Here is a 13751-nt window from a genome sequence, read left to right on the forward strand (position 1 = left end):
TGTGCGCGTGGGAACTGACAAAGGAAGATGTGAGAGAAAGGAGAGGCCCACGGGGGCACATCTGCCACCCCCAGGCAATCGTCATACTTTTCTCCTACTTCCTCCCCCCTTCCAGCCCCTTGGGACAGCCTGGAACATTAGGGGGTATGTACTTACAAGCAGGCCTAGGCCTGTGGTTCTCAAACCCTGGGGACCTCAAGGTCTTCTGGGGAGCTTGTTTAAAATGCCATTTCCAGTTCCTACCCTCAGATTCTGATTCAGTGGGTGGAAGGTATGGCTCAGGAATCTAATATCCCGGCTTTTGTCCCATGTTTAATATACAATTTCTGGAGCACCTCCAAGAAGGAAAGTGGAATGTACCCTGTGCTGTGCAGGGTCCTGGGTTGGTGACAGAGAAGCTTGTTGCTGCTGTGGGGAGAATGACAGGCTGGCTGCTTCAGAAGCAATTAGCCCTAGAACAGCGTGATCCTGTGTAATTGAAGGTGTGGTGAGGGAGCAGGAGGCTGGCTTCCTCCTCTCCTGTCAGCCTGCTCAGCCCCCGCCTGCTGCGTCTGCACCAGCTCACTCCCCCCGCTGCGTGACACTTGCCCAGTGTCCCAGAGCAGAAGCTCTCCTGATGCCCTGCGTCCTGCGGCCCACTAGCCAGGCTCGCTCCTGGCCAACACCCAGGGTCCTTCAGTCTCCCTAAAGCCTCTCTTGCCAGTTGGTTCTATCCGTTTACATATCACAGAACCGAATGTTAGAGCTGGATGGTGAGCTAGAGATTGTACAACTCTGGCTGATGTCTGGTTGGGGAAGCAGACTTAGGAGGAGCAAACAGCCTGTGGCAGAACACAGATGGGAAGCCAGGGGACCTCAGCATCCAGGGACACCCCCCCTCTGCCCCCGGGCCTCGTCTGCCCGAGGAACACGTTTTCCAGGGTGAAAGGAACGTAATTTTCAAGGAGTTATATACATTTAATAATAAAACTGCTGTGTCTTCTCTAGAAGTTTCCTTGAGGGCAAGAACTCCATATTTACTCCTTGAATTTGTCATGTACTAGCCTCCTTCCTTCCATGCCTTGTACATGCTTCTCAGTGTGCGCTGAGACCTCCCTCTAAGAAGACTATCAGTTTAAAGAGTTTCTTAGGAACCTTCCCACTGTCTTTTTAAACAAATTGCTTCTGGGTTTTTTGTTGTTTTTTTTCCAGAAATTTCTCTTTCATACATTTATTGAGAGAAAATCATTTTCAAGTGAAGGCCTTCATACTTTTTCCTGTCTGAAAAGAAAATAAGTTTCATTAGAGAAATTTGGAAGATAGGGAAAAATTGGGAACAACAGAAAAAGCCCACTCATCATCTACCACTGGCAACAAATCTTTGCTAATAATCTGCATGCCTGAGATACATATTTTAAAAATATATTTACATATTTCAGTTCTTAAAAGGCATTTTTGCGTTTAGATTGTATATGTGTAATTTTGTGGTTTTAAAGTATTTTAACAAGTCTTCCCACATTGTATTAAAATACTATATCAACATAAATTTTAATTACCGTTCACCGCATGGTGAATCTCACCATAATTTACCATCACAGCTCTTCTAGGTTAAGAAAAACTATGGCCTAATGTCATGACTGACAGTGTTTGCTCTGGAGCCAGACTACCACGGTTTGAATATTGGCTGTGTGACCTTGGGCAAGTTACTTCCCCTCTCGGTGCCTCCAGGTCCTCACCCACTTCATGGGGGTAGTAATAGCACTTTCCTCATGGGTTGATTTTGGATTCATTCCGTCAATCCAGTCTCTGGATAAAAAGCACTAAGTAGGGGCCGGCCCAGTGGCTCAGGCGGTTAGAGCTCCATGCTCCTAACTCCGAAGGCTGCCGGTTCGATTCCCACATGGGCCAGTGGGCTCTCAACCACAAAGTTGTCAGTTCAATTCCTTGAGTCCCTCAAGGGATGGTGGGCAGCGCCCCCTGCAACTAAGATTGAACACAGCACCTTGAGCTGAGCTGCCACTGAGCTCCCGGATGGCTCAGTTGGTTGGAGCGTGTCCTCTCAACCACAAGGTTGCTGGTTCGACTCCCACAAGGGATGGTGGGCAGCGCCCCCTGCAACTAGAAAACGGCAACTGGACCTGGAGCTGAGCTGCGCCCTCCACAACTAAGACTGAAAGGACAACAACTTGAAGCTGAACAGCACCCTCCACAGCCAAGATTGAAATGACAACAACTTGACTTGGAAAAAAGTCCTGGAAGTACACACTGTTCCCCAATAAAGTCCTGTTCCTCTTCCCCAATAAAATCTTAAAAAAAAAAAAAAAAAGCACTAAGTAAGGGCTCATTAACTACCTATTAGCTATTCCTATTTTTGCATATAAGTCTTTACAGACTATTCCCCTAGTCTAGATGCCCCTGAGTGAAATGACAAGGTCCAAGATAATGAATTTCTTTTACTGCTTCTTGATAGAAATGAAAGTGTGTAAACAGGATGAAGTCCTCTCCTTGCTCTCTACCTTCCACCTCCTGCCTTCGTGTCATGCCTCTCCTGACCTGTCTGCGAGGTTGTGTGACACCTTTGTGAAGGAGTCCGTGCCTCAGCATTTCTGTGGAGAAGGGAGGGGAATGATGGTGGGAGGCAGAGGGAATTTAAAAAACTGGTTTGTTTTAAAAGGCCCCAAACAGAGGACAATAAAACAAGCAAACAAGACCACCCACTTGGTTCAGTCCGCCCTGTAGGGTTGGCTCTGAGTGACGTCTCCACCGGCGGACTGTCTCTTGTTAGTCACGAAACATTGGGGGCTGAGTGGTATCCACAGCGCACGCTACTTTGCCCTGGTTCACCTCCCTGGCGCCCCCTCCTGGGGGAGTTGAGAGGAACAGAGGGAGACCTGCGCCCCAGGACCACAGGGCTTGGTTAGGAGACGACAGTGATCCTGAGCTCCAAACCCTGCATCGGCACATTTGCCCCATCAAAGTATTGCCTCATTTATACATTTATTTACATGAAACTCCAATAAAGGCTTAAGCATTAAAGCACATCGAACCCAACGTTTGGCAAAGCATTTTGTTTTGAAATGAAAATTAAGTTGCCCAAATTAGGATGCTTGGACAGTGTGGGGTGGGCGTTCCTGCAGCTGTACCTGCAGGAAGGTGGCTGGCTTGTCTCTAGGTGGGGAGGGTTCAAGCACCCTGCTTTAGGAGCAAACCCCTTCTATCCAGGGGGCTGGGCCAGCTGTCAAAGGCCTGGAAAACGGTGAAGACTCAGAAGAAAAACTTTGGGGCTGCAAAGTATGAGAGTGGTGACGTCAGAATTGATAAGTGTTTAACTAAACGCCTTCCGAAAGCATCATGTCAACGTTAATGTTTAAGTTTGGTATCCACAGAAATGTCATTATATTGGAAAACAATTTGTAAATTGGATTTTTGGCAAGGGTTCCAGACTATGAAAGATGATGGAAGAGAAATTACAGCCAATAGTAAATTAAATGAGTTACTCATCAAGTTATTTCAAAAGCAAATTTATAAAAGTCCTTTTACATTGAAAGCCAAGAAGTGTTATATTTAATGAGGGAGTGTGGGTGCATTTTAACTTTTGTTACAAGGCGGGTGGGGCCTCCAAGAATCAGACGCAGCATCAAAGGGCTGTGAATGGCTCCAGACCAGGCCAGGGGACCAGCTCAGCCTCTGGTCTCGCCTGGTCCCTTTTACTCGCCTGCCTCCCTAACTGGGCTGGACAGATGCAGAGCCCCTACTCCTGCCACAGGCGTCTTCTCATGTGCAATGACCATGTGTGGTGGGAGTTTCTGGTTCTATTATGCAGATAAGAAGCTGACCCAGATGTGAAACCTGAGTGTTCCACTTATTAGCTGGGCAAGTCCCCCCTCCTCCCTGACTTCCCAGGTTTGGGGGTGCTGTGCAAAAGGGAGAGAGTACCAATCCATTCCCAGCCTTTCGTGTAGGGCCAGGATTCAAACTCAAGTCTATTTGACTCCAAATTCCAAGGAGAAGCACAGGTGTACGTTTCTGGAGGACTGGCAAACCGGAATCTTGAAAGACCTGGAGCAACTGAATCCCAAATCCGAGACGTGGTGCCCTCTAGCCAGGACACCGCTGAGATGCCAGGCCTTCAGTCTCGTCAAAGGGAAGTGGAGCACCTCAGACAATACCAACAACAGTCAGCCTGTGTAATCACTTCTTTGCGTGGCCTGTCTTGACCAGAGCCTGCTTTTTTTTTTTTTCCTGTTAGGAGGGCAGTGTCCCCCTATGTGTAGCGATACCCACCCAGTGAGGGGTAAGTCTGAACAACTTTTTAATAAAGTGGCCTGCACCATCCTGTCCTCGTCTTCCTTATCAGCTTGTCCCCCTGCGCTCACCCACCCTTAGGCTCCTGCCACTTCTCCTAGACTGTCCCCACTGGTGTCCCCCTCCAAGGCCAGGTCTCCACATTGGTCTCCTTGTTATTTCCGAGACATTGGGGCCGATCAACTACTGCTTCTTTTTGGAGAAAATGTCTTGCCTCTCGGTGTGGATGACCCTGCTCTCCTTGGCCCTGTTGCTTCTTTGCTGTCTCCATCTCTTCTCCCACCCCCACCTCCTTCTCCCCAGCCGACCATGGATTCCCGATGCTGCTGTGTCCTCACATCCGAGTCAGGAAAGATTTACTGGGAGAGAGACCTGTGCTGGAGGGAAGGGAGGCGAAGGGAAGGGAGGCTCCTTTGCAGTACTCATGGAGAGCTTCAGTGCGTAAGTATAGTGGCAGACGTCATGCTGGAGACGGTGTTCAAGAGGCTGCCGAGGGAAGGAGGTGACTCTGCAGGCCAGATGCTCGATCTGCCCGGTGCCCAGAGATGACCAGTGCACGGGAACTGACTCCCTCTGACCCAGCTCGGAGGAGATGTGTGGTCGACCTGGGAAGCTCGGTACATACCAGCTTACATCAGGGAATCAGAACTCCAGGGAGAGGAGTTTTTCAAAAGTCCCCCAGCAGTGGCTTGGTGAGCAATGAATTGGAAGCAGGGTTTTGAACAGCTGGTGTTGGCCCTGGGCCTCCTTCTCCTCTGTCCCCATGTGCCCCTGGGCATAGCCCTGCGAGCTCATAGAGTGCCTTTGTGTGTTTAGAAAAAGACGCCCCTTCCTTGGGTAGTCACTGCCTCACGCTGGGGAGCACAGGTTGGTGGGCAGAGCGCAGGCTGGCTTTCAGTCGCTGGTCACCCAGGCGCTCTTGTCAGTGCATACTCTGCTCGATGTAGGTGGCAGCCTGGCCCTGGGGTCCCTGGGCACCGCAGCTGGAGGGTATAGGTGCAGCCACAGTATCACCAATGCCACTGGCTCCTGCGTCTAGGAGTTCCCAGCAGCGTCCTACATGAGCGTATAAATCAGATGAAACTACAGTCACCCTGCTCCACTCCAATCCTGTCCTGTAGCTGAACAGGCTCGGTGCCCACAGAGCTGCCTGGGTGCCTCAATCCTGTTGTGAGGGTGCATGTGGTCATGTCCAGGTTTCCCAGAGATGGTCCGCCTTGGGTGTGGAGCCCTCACTTGGAAGCATCCAGGCGTGTGGCTCTCTCCCTCCCTCTCTGCCACACTCTGTCCCTGTGCACCAAGCACCTTGCCCAGCTGCTTGGATGCCTGGGTCATACGCAGACCCAGGGCTGATGTTTACCCACATGCCACCTTTGTGTGAGTTAGGAAAAGGTGGGCCCTCTGAGCAGACAAGTCCCGATAGCTCATGGGACCGATGACATCTTCAGGTAGAGAAAAGAGTGTCCTTCCCTCTAGGTGGCTGCAGCCATGCCAGGACGAGTTCCTTTGTGTAGGTTGGATTTCTGCTTCCACTTGCCCCTTGACAGGTAGCCCTTTGCAGTTCCCAATTTTTCCATAGGGTGGTGGTACTGAGACCCTTGTGAGAATGGCTTTGGCTTCTGCGCAGCTCCTGGCTACCGGCTGGGCTGAGGCACCCTCTCCAGGCATCCATGCCCATTACCTCAAGCATCCCACCAGCCCACCAGACAGGCTGGCTCACATATGAATCCCCACAGTGAGAGCTATGGCTTAGGCTAAGCCAGGACTCCCCTAGGAGGAGAGCTGCCCAGGGGCCAGCTGATGTGCACACCCTTTCTCCTGGGCAAGGCTGGAGCGGACATTCTGGCCCTTTGACTGTGCTGCCCTAGGCCCCCTCTCCACCCCCATTCTCTAGTTACCACATCCTTCCTTCAGGTCTGTGGGCCACATCTTTCACGTTTAGCAGATCCTGGTTGAGTGCCCGGCTGCTCCAGTTCTCCATCTTAACCCCTCGTAGTGTTAGGCTGATTTCTGCAGGAGTGCATTTCATCTGCTCTGATTGGATTTGCCTACAACCCTCAGAGCTCTGAGGAAGGTCTCATTGCCCGCCTCTGTATCGGCCACACCCCAGTCCTAGTTGAGGGGATGAAGCCTGTCATGCAGGGACTCATGCGGGGTCTCTGGTCTCGCTCCCCACATAAGAGTGCAGGACATGGTGAGGCCAAAAAGGAACACCCACGGAGCCATAGGTAGGGGAGTCACACCACTATAGTCTTGCTGGAGGCTGGGTTGGAGACACAGGAAGCAAGAGCCACACTGTCTGCAACCCGCTGTCTGCTTCTCTCTGCCAACCAACCTCACTTGCTAACTGCAATCCGCTCTTGCTAGCTCAGCCACCATCTTCTTGCTAGCCCCCATTTTCTGCTAGTATAGTCACAGCAGTTATATTAGTGGCCAATGGCTCACTGGTTACAGCTGACGGCCAACTAGCCACAGCTGATGGCCATCCAATCACAGTTGATGGCCATTTACTACCTGAGCCAGCACCTTTCCACGTGAGGCCGAGAGCCTGGAAACTGCACTCCTGGCTCTGTCCCCACCAAGCCCCTTGCTAAGAGCCTTTGCAGAGGCTTGCATGGGCTGTGGTCGTCAGGGTGGGGCGGAAGCTCTGGGTCAGGAGCACTTGGGCAAGACCCCAAGAAGGAGGTTCTGCAAGGACAAGTAGAACCTGCCTGGAGGAGGAGGAGGGAGGAAGGCACCCTGGGGCTGGGTCAGGGGGGGTGGGGGGAGGGGGGTGTCGCTCTTCACTTTCTAGTGCAGGGTCAGTGTCCCAAAGGCTACAGGAGAAGAGGACACTACTGCCCTTGGCCCATGGGCCTGGGCATCCCTGGGACGGGACGGGAAGTGCTTTCCTTATGCCAGGCACTGTTTTAGGAACTTTACATGTATGTTCTCATTCAATCCTCAACTTAGCTCTATGAAGCAGGTGCTATTATTGTTGCCATTTACAGAGAAGAAAATGGAGGCACAGAGAGGTTAAGTCAGTCACCTTCCCAGGGTCACACAGCTGGTAAGTGGTGGATGCCAACCTAGGAATCTGACTCCAGAGGCAATGCTCTATCTGTTGTGACGCACTGCCTCTCCCTTTCAGTTCTGTGAATGAGGTGGCCAAAGGGTCCCCTGTGGGGACAGAGCCAGGAGTGCAGTTTCCAGGCTCTCGGCCTCACGTGGAAAGGTGCTCACGTGGGTAGTAAATGGCCATCAACTGTGGTTGGATGGCCATCAGCTGTGGCTAGTTGGCCGTCAGCTGTAACCAGTGAGCCATTGGCCACTAATATAACTGCTGTGGCTACGCTAGCAGCAAATGGGGGCTAGCAAGGAGATGGTGGCTGAGCTAGCAAGAGCGGATTGCAGAGAGGCGGATGCCGCCAGCGAGACTATAGTGGTATGACTCCCCTACCTATGGCTCCGTGGATGTTCCTTTTTGTCCTCATGTCCTACGTTCTTATGTGGGGAGCGGGAGCAGAGACCCCGCAGGACGACCTGCATGACAAATGGCGCAGCAGAGTATGGTGCCAGCCAAAGCTCTCCAAAGGGCGGTGGAGCAGTTTGTGGATTTGAACACTCAGTCTGAGGAAGACCAGGAGGAGGAGCTGCTGGAGACCTGGACCCCCGTGGAGGGGTGGAAAGACGTGGATGGTTCCCCAACCAGCATAAGACGGAGAAAGCAAAGTTCTTTGCGGCCCTGTGGGCTGGGAAGTGCTTGCTGAGGCAGCCCGGATGCAGGGCTTGTAGTCCCAGGAGGAAACGCTTGCTGAGTCCTCCGTGGGAGATAAGGGTGAGGTCAAGGTCATCCCTCACCCCTAGGACAGCCCTGGCGAATGACTATGGACTATGGGGAATGGGTGTTATCCCTAATTTAATGGACCGCTTGACTGTTTGCTTGGGAACATACCACCATGTAGTGGAACTGGCAGATGTTTGCTTTTGTGTCTTGACTGGCCGCCATCGAGAACATGTAAGCACCTTGACTGTGAGCTGCTACCCTGAGAGCCCTGGCTGAGCCCAGGAAGTCTGGCTGTGCCCAGAGAGAGTGGCAGCGCCCTGAGAGCCCTGGCTGTACCCAGGGAGACTGGTGATACCTTAAGAAGCCCAGTAAGTCTGGCTGTGCCCAGAAGCACTGGTGGTGCCCTGAGAAACCCTGGCTGTGCCCAGAGAGCCTGGCTGTGTCTAGGATGTTGCATTCACCTCTAGGCTCCTCGCACAGGGCCCCTTGCGGAAGACGCTTGTCGCGTAGATTGTGAGGCGAGAGCCTGTAGGGGTGGAATGTGGGGGCAGAGCCCCAGAAAGTAGTTTCCAGGCTCTCGGCCTCACATGGAAAGGTGCTGGCTCAGGTAGTAAATGGCCATCAACTGTGATTGGATGGCCATCAGCTGTGGCTAGTTGTTCGTCAGCTGTAACCAGTGAGCCATTGGCCACTAATATAACTGCTGTGGCTACGCTAGCAGCAAATGGGGGCTAGCAAGAAGATGGTGGCTGAGCTAGCAAGAGCGGATTGCAGAGAGGCGGATGCCGCCAGCGAGACTATAGTGGTATGACTCCCCTACTTATGGCTCCATGGGTGTTCCTCTTTGGCCTCATGTCCTGCGTTCTTATGTGGGGAGCGGGAGCAGAGACCCCGCAGGCCGCCCCGCACGACAGCCAGGGAGGGTGCGGACTGGCCCTTCAGATTGTACGGGAAGGCTGGCTCTGTCCTGGGTCTCACCAGCTCCTCCTCTCTGTGGATTTCCACATATAGGGCATCCTGATTGTGGTTGCAGTTCTGGGACCTGGTTAACAATCCCTGTGCTCAAAAGTATCCCCTGAGGGGCCGGCCCGGTGGCTCAGGCGGTTAGAGCTCCGTGCTCCTAACTCTGAAGGCTGCCGGTTTGATTCCCACATGGGCCACTAATTTAATGGACCGCTTGACTGTTTGCTTGGGAACATACCACCATGTAGTGGAACTGGCAGATGTTTGCTTTTGTGGCTCTCAACCACAAGGTTGCCAGTTCGACTCCCGCACGGGATGGTGGGCTGTGCCCCCTGCAACTAACAACGGCAACTGGACCTGAAGCTGAGCTGCACCCTCCACAACTAAGATTGAAAGGACAACAAATTGACTTGGAAAAAAGTCCTGGAAGTACACACTGTTCCCCTTAAAAAAAAAAAAAATGTAGTCCCCTGAGGCTGTCCTGTCTCTGTGACCCAGTCAACGTTAGGGTTAACTCTTCATCGCCGTTTTCTGTCTCATGCCTGCCAAGCCAAAGCCTCCTCCCGTGGCCTCCCTGTGAATGGCCCACCTGTAGGCCTCTTCTGGTCCCTGGGTCATTCCCTGATTCCTTTCCGCGTCCTGGATCCTGAGCTGAATCGTCTTCCTCCTGGGGACTATTTGCTACTCGTGTGGCTATGACTGATACAGTCCTGAGGGTAACCCCTTTCCAAGACTTAGAGAAAACAGAGTGCCTTCTCCTTCTCCTGCCCTGAGTCAAAGAGAAGCTGCTGTCATCAACTTACCCCAAAACGGGGGGTCGGAAAGGATGGCTTTTTCAATAACTGGCGCTGAGTCAATTGGATATGCATATGGAAAAATGCTGGCTCCAACCTCACAACGTACACAAAAGTCCATTCCAGATGTCTTAAAGATGTTCTTTTAGAGGAAAATATAGAACATTTTGATGACTGGGGTGGCACCTAATGGTCTGTCCCTCTCATGTGGTGAGAGGCATGTCCCTTGCAGGAGCAGTGGAGCCAGTGGGGAGCTGCAGAGGGGTCTGTGGGAAGCCTGGAAAGGGGGTGTTCAGCCGCTGCAGGGGCGAAGCTGGGCATTCCTCAAGCAGTAGGGACCCAGCGGGATCTTTCTCCGCCTGGGAGCTGCATGTTTGGCCGCCAGGGGACGATGCAGTCCTCCTCAGGAATGGGGCGGGGACTGAGGACTCAGTGCCAATTAATTACTTAAACTTGCAGCCTTCCAGTAACCTGGAAGTCTAGTAAATGTGGGATATGTCGGGTTTCACCAGTCTTCTCACAGTGCTGACTCATGGCCAGAAGATCCTTCTGGGCTGCTCTCCCGTTCTTCTCTCGCCTGCATCCCCTCTAGAGTAGAGGGGTGCTGCACGCTGGGCAGTGAGCAGGGTGAGCTCAGGGGGTTCAGCCAGCCCCAAGTAGTGCACCTACAGCCTTGCGAACATCTTCAGGGCCAGCCAGTGCCGAGAGGCAGGGGGACCTGAGAAGGCTCAGACCCAGCGCCTGGGAGGTGGGGGTGGGAGGGGTGCAGTTGGTCTCCTGGCTGAAGGTTCGGGAATCTGGGAATCTGAGGAGCGTCCTGACCTCTCAGTGCCATGAAGAAGCCATAGCCGTTCCTTCCCCATAGGTCTGCATGAGCCCACGTCACCTCTGCTTTCTGTTTAATTGGGCAGTTAGTTTTCAGCCAGGCTGGAGTTGGTCTGGAATCCCAGAATCTCCACTGAGACCCCAACTCTCATCGCCTGTTCTTTGGGGGCACGTCCCACCCCTGATGCTCCACCTGGACAGAACCCCTCCCCACCCCACAGCAGACACCACCAAGACCATCATGGCTACCTGGGATTCTCTCCTACCCTAGGTCAGACCTCCTGAATGCATATAAGGCCCAGCTCCAGTCTCCTGGGGCCAAACATTTAAACCAATTTGCACTCCTGCCAGATCCAACTCGTTGCTCCCCGACCAGCCTGGCCCCATCCTTTCTCTGCACACTTTCTTTGTATTTCTTTAGAGGTTCACTAATCTTCTCAAGTTGTCTAAAAGTTCAAAGGTTCAATACAAGGGGCCTTTGCAGCCCAGTAACGTTTTGGGCCTTTGCAGCCTATTGCACTGTTCTGAAGCTTTCCAGAACATTCTTTCTGGCTATTATCTCTCTCTGGCATATCTGTTGCCTTGTTTACACCACTTCAAGTGTTTGTAAGGTCTGCATTCCACTGGAATATTCTGGCCTTGTGAAGTTGTGTTTCTTGTCGATAATGAATACAAAAGACCCAAAGCATTCTAAGAAACATCCACTGGGCTTGGCATGTGAGGGCCTCCTGCTTCCTGCCAACTTCGTACAGTATCAGCTTCCTGGTGTTTGGAACTCATCTTAAGGTGTCGTTGGCTCTTCTCACCCTGTGGTTTCACTCTGCAGGCAGCGTGGTGTTCTGGGATTGACTGGGTGGGTGGAGTCAAATACACCCCCATGACTTACTAGCTGTGTGTGCTTGGGCAAGTTCCTTAATTTCTCTGAGCCTCAGTTTTCTCATCCATAAAATGGGGGAAGAAATACGTAATTCAAAGAGCTATTTTGAGAATTCAGGGAAAAAGTCTATGTAGTAGACACATAGTAGGTGCTCAATAAATATTGGCTGGGATTATCAGTAAAAGCAAGCAGGCCTTTCCCAAACGCCTTTATCATACTTCAATTGGCTGCCAAGAAGTTATTGTTCCTCCAGACACTAGGAGCAGAGGCCAGGGGAAGGGGGTATTCATGGGTGCAGGGGAGAGGGGGCTGCTATTTGGAGCTAGAGACCTGCACTCTCAGGCAACAAACAAGAGAAAGACTATTTCTAACCTCTGCTGGTTTGATGAGCCGAGCCCTCTGTATGGGTAGGCAGAGGCAGAGGCAGTATTGTTCTCAGAGGCATGAAGCAAAAGGCCTGCAGACAAATGTGGGATCAAATCTCAGAGAACAGAGCTTCGAAGGACCTGAGACGAGAACTGCTGGAAACCCCGCAGCTAGAGAGCCCAGAGCCAGGCGTGCACTGAGGAGGACACACATTTATTGAACACTTACTATGTGCAACGTACGCCTCTCAGTGCTTTTCACATATTAGCAGATTGAATCCCCAAATAACCTCCACTGAATGAAAGTTTTGTGAAGTCTGAACTTTGTCTATTTTGTCCAGTGCTGAATTTCACAAGACGCATATTAGATGCCTGATAAAAATGTGGTGGATGAAGGAATGCTGTGAGGTATTTATATATGTACTACTTGATGAGGCAAGCAATGGGGTTAATAAAAGTGACCCTAAAGGGGGACTGCCCAGGTCTGCCTCCCCTCCCCAGGAAACGCCCAGGCTCATCCTCTACAAATCATTTTAAGATGTCTAAACCCCTTAGAAAGGGGAGATAAGATCCGACTGGTTTAACTTGTTCTTTGCACATGTGCAAACTGCCAAAAACTGTCCTTTAGTTGAACACTAGCCTAATTATAATGCAATTACAATGGAATGAACATTAAGTCTTGTCCCCCCCCAACCCCCTCAGGGGTTTTCTGTATGCATTCTGGGTAAGAGTATGCGCAGAAAGAAACTAGTTATATAACCAACATATGTCAATCAAATGACCTCAGTCTACACGTCACATCTCCTGCTGTAAGGAAATTTACCTCCCCTTTTGTCATGCAGGGTGTCAGGCGGGGTCTCTTCTGGGGTCTCTAGTCCCGCTCCCCACATAAGAACGCAGGACGTGGTGAGGCCAAAAAGGAACACCCATGGAGCCATAGGTAGGGGAGTCACACCACTATATTCTCGCTGGAGGCTGGGTTGGAGACACAGGAAGCAGGAGCCACACTATCTGCAACCCGCCGTCCACTTCTCTGCAATCCGCCATCCACACTCCACCATGCTAACTGCAATCCGCGCTTGCCAGCCCAGCCACCACCTTCTTGCTAGCCCCCATTTGCTGCTAGCGTAGCCACAGCAGTTATCTTAGTGGCCAATGGCTCACTGGTTACAGCTGACGGCCAACTAGCCACAGCCCACAGCCATCTACTACCCGAGCCAGCACCTTTCCACGTGAGGCCGAGAGCCTGGAAATTGCTCTCTGGGGCTCTGTCCCCACACCTGTTTTCATAGACTGTCTGACAGGTTTCTTTCTTGTGAGCTGCTTACTTTGAAGCTTTTCCTACTTTGGCCCTTGGTCGATATTTGTATAACTCAGATGAAATACCTCTGGGGCACTTAGCTCTGACTAGTATTGATTTTCCAGTTTCACAAAGAGTACAACGTTCGTATATGTCAGTAAAGGGTCCGATTTACAAGTTTTAAAACTCTAGTTTTTCATGACAATGAGGGCATTGAAGGGAATTTGATTTCCAGGGGGGAAGGCCTCCGGGACTGTTGAGGCATGTTGTGCACGTTTCGTGAGATGTGAGAAATGGGCGTCGTGGTGCCTGAACGTGCCTTTCCTTCTGGCGGCCTGTGAAGAGTCACCCACTTGAGAAGAAACTTGGAAAAACATAAAGAAGGCAAGCCAAAAAGGGAGCAGCCACCCGTGTGGCTGGGCCTCAGCCTCAGTTCAGATGTTCTTCTGTTCTCTGCCTCTCCCCTGCTCCCCCCTCCCCCCACCACCCTCCACTTCTCACTATTTCCCCACCTGCCTCACCACCAGAGGCTCGTTCTCTGCTTCTGGAGCCTGGAGGGCTTTGGGCAGTAACGTGC

This window comes from Rhinolophus sinicus, chromosome 7, assembly GCF_057876585.1.
Source record: "Rhinolophus sinicus isolate RSI-liver-muscle chromosome 7, RSI-T2T, whole genome shotgun sequence".
Lineage (NCBI taxonomy): Eukaryota > Metazoa > Chordata > Mammalia > Chiroptera > Rhinolophidae > Rhinolophus > Rhinolophus sinicus.